At 43.8% G+C, this 3,257-nt stretch overlaps 1 protein-coding gene across 1 annotated transcript in view; it reads right to left on the bottom strand.

Moving 5' to 3' along the window:
* Positions 1–3,257, bottom strand: part of PPP1R12A (protein phosphatase 1 regulatory subunit 12A) — a 187,223-nt gene that overhangs the window by 141,728 nt on the left and 42,238 nt on the right. The window lies entirely within an intron of this gene.

Here is a 3,257-nt window from a genome sequence, read left to right as displayed (position 1 = left end):
GCTTTATTTATAGCGGCTCCAAGAGCCACTTTAAATGCCTGCAATGCCTTGAGTATTCAAAGTTCTTCCCTTCAAAATGGTGGTGGGGGCACTTTAACTAAAGCTCATTCAACAAGCCCTTGTTAAAGTGCCTCACCACCTTTTTGAAGAACAGGGACACTGAATACACAAGATGCCGAGGCTGCTGGAGAGTGCAATTAGCATGTTCTAACAGACTTGATTAATCAAGTCTGCTCCACATGTGCTAATTAGCACACATCGAAGCAAGCATCAGGCACGTGTATAGGTGCCCAGTGGTTCTTAACCTTTTTGGACATGAGGGACCCCTCAATAGTTTTTGTGCACTAAGTGGCACCAATTTCAAAAACTAAAATTTATATATTACAGTGCTTACCTTTTTGCAGAGGGGCTGGGCTGGCCTGTGGGGGTGGGAGATCATTCAGGCAAGGACAAGCATGTTTATATATTTAGCTCATCTGCTTATTTCCCTATATCTTGTGACATACTTCAAAAGATCTGGTGGCAACCCAGTGTCCAAGCATCCTCACTGAGAATGCCTGCTCTAGACAGAAACAATTGCACCTAAAGACAGATGGTTTGACAGCATTTTTGTTGGTCTAGTTTTGTATACAAAGTAATCTTTTGGGACATATTCAAAATGAATGTTCTGCTAAAAAACATAATATAAAACCTGATACACCGGCTTTTCTTTCATAGCACTGAGTGCTACCTGTAGCTGATGCAATCTTTCAAGTTCATTCAAGTCTGATTGGGGAGGCATGCAGAGCTGTATTGGTATAAAGAACCCACTGGCCAGCATTACTCATACAGCAATTGGTTTAACTGTCAAACGGTGACAAATTGCTAGACGGATCAGCATAACACCCCTAAGCTCCTCCAGAGTGGTTCATTTCACTCCTTGCACAAAGTCTTGGGTCACAGACTATTGTGTTATAGTGTAAGAAGTGTACATTTACCCTTTTTTAAAAGCTCTGGAGGCAGAAAAGTAGCAGCTACCCAAAGCTGACATTAGATATCTAAACTAAAGGTTAAGAGCATAATGCTACAAGAAAGTTTACATGAAAAAGACTGAAAGTGACAGCATTATTAATGCTAAGAAGCTAAATTTAAATGGAATAAAGAAATAGCATACGGAAATTCCAAGTTACTCCCTCCTGTAACTGCAATTTTCTCCCTCCTTCACACAGAACATTTAACTGTACAGTAACTTGCACACACTGAAGCTGTAGACTTGCAATACAAAATGTTCTAATTCAGACTGCAGATTTAACATTCATAAGTGTATAATGTGGCAAGATGCCCTAGGAATAGACACAGGATTAAAACCTGACAAATTAAGATATTTTAATTTCATAATGTGTAATCATTTTTTAAAAAGTAAATTTGAATCCAAGGCGACTTTTGAACTTTATCACAAGTATATGTTTTTGAATGTACTTATTTTTAAGCCTTTCAAAGAATCTCAGCTAGTGTAAAACTCTTTGTTCCTTCCACATAAAAACAATCCACAAAGGGACCAGAAAAGCAGGACCTGTTCACTAATGTGCCATTAGCATTATATACATCATCGCTGGGCTGAAGAGCCCTAACCTAGGACCTGGATTGCACTATACTCTGTACTGTCCAGACAGAACAATTAAAACCTGGAGCCATGAACATCTGGGGTTCTACCTTCTTGATAAAAATCCCTTTAGCAATGACATATTATGTGAAAGCCAATTTAAAAGCCCCTTGATCAAAATGTGCAAATGGAAAACATGCACGTTTCTAAAAATCTATTTGAGGTTTCTCCACCTCTACACCTCCCATTAGATTAAGAGTGTCATACAAATCTACTGAGTAAAACACTACTACTTCTGAAATGTTCACGCTGACGTTATAGGAGCATTACAGTGATCCTTGCCTCTCAAATTAAAATTTTATGTTTGTTTACTTATTTGGACCATGCAAAAGTATCTACCAGAGATCTGAAAAATGTGGTATTAAAAAGCCTCTATAAAACCATGCCACCACTTTTGAAAGAAGAGGCAAGATGTAATTTTGCCATCATCAATTACTCTGCAAACTTGTAGGGTATGTATTAGTTTCATAGTTAGGGGCTGGAAGGGCCCTTACAGATCATGGGTGGTCAGGGTGTCAAACACCTCCAAGACCCTGAGCCAGATAAGTGGCGTGGGTCCAGTCCGCAGGTTGGATCAGGCCCACAGATTACCCCCACCCACATGCCTGACCCAGCAGATGCTGCACTTGCCTGGCCCCAAAGGGCAGCACATGGCATTGGCAGTATGCATCTCAGGCACTGCACACAGGACCAGTCTGACACAGCATGTGGTCAACTGGGCACATTACAGGGCTCTACGGGCCAGATGCAGCCCGTATGTTTGACAACACTGCTCTACATGATGATCATCCTATCACTTTCTTCTGTACAAGCTGGGTAAAGTTTACACTGCTGGCTAGAAAATGCTGCCGGCCAGGAGAAACAGCAAGGTTAACCGGTTTGAAAAGAGTGATATCCTATGCTCCATCTTTGACAGGATAAAGATCTCCAGGACATAAAATGCGATTACAGAAGACACCCACAGACACTGACTGCATTATTCTGCTTGACTTGAGACTAATACAAACAACTACTTTGTTTTTACCTTTGTTACGAAAGTTTAATCTACATTAAGTTTTAATGACTTTCAATCAGCAATTCTTTAAAAAGTCATAAATGTTTCTTAGAACTAAAAAGTTCTTATGAAACAGAAGTTTTTAAGTTGTATTAACTTTGCACCAGATGGCACTGGGCCAAAAAAGCTAAATGATTTTGGCCACCTATCTACGCTTAAAATCACATGGAAGTATAGACTCTGTCCCAGGGAGACGGGGCAGAGCTTGCCGGCAGAGGCGGCGGAGCCCGAGAGGGACATCCGCCGCTTGTTTGCATCGGAAGCTGGTGCCCGTGCCGGCGGCCGGGAGCCGGCAATAAAAACGGCCAGCCAGAACGAACGGGGCAGGAATCCGGAGAGAGGACTCGCTGCCGCGGAGGCGAAGGCTCCAGGAGGGGAGCCGGCAGGCGACTCCGCACCAGGCGGGGGTGCGGACCCTGGCGGGGAGTGGCCGCCCGCCCCGGCGGAGGGAAGGACAGCGGTGGCAGCTGGACCCAGGACCCCGAGCGGGGAGCGGCTGATCGGCCCAGAGGACGAGGATTCCAGCGAGGAGCCGGCAGACAACTCCGCACCAGGCGGGGG

The sequence above is a fragment of the Crocodylus porosus genome, unplaced genomic scaffold, assembly GCF_001723895.1.
Source record: "Crocodylus porosus isolate Cpor-Errol unplaced genomic scaffold, CroPor_comp1, whole genome shotgun sequence".
Taxonomy (NCBI): Eukaryota; Metazoa; Chordata; order Crocodylia; family Crocodylidae; genus Crocodylus; species Crocodylus porosus.
Note: the sequence above shows the minus strand (reverse complement) of the source record. Positions and strands in the feature narration are given on the sequence as shown.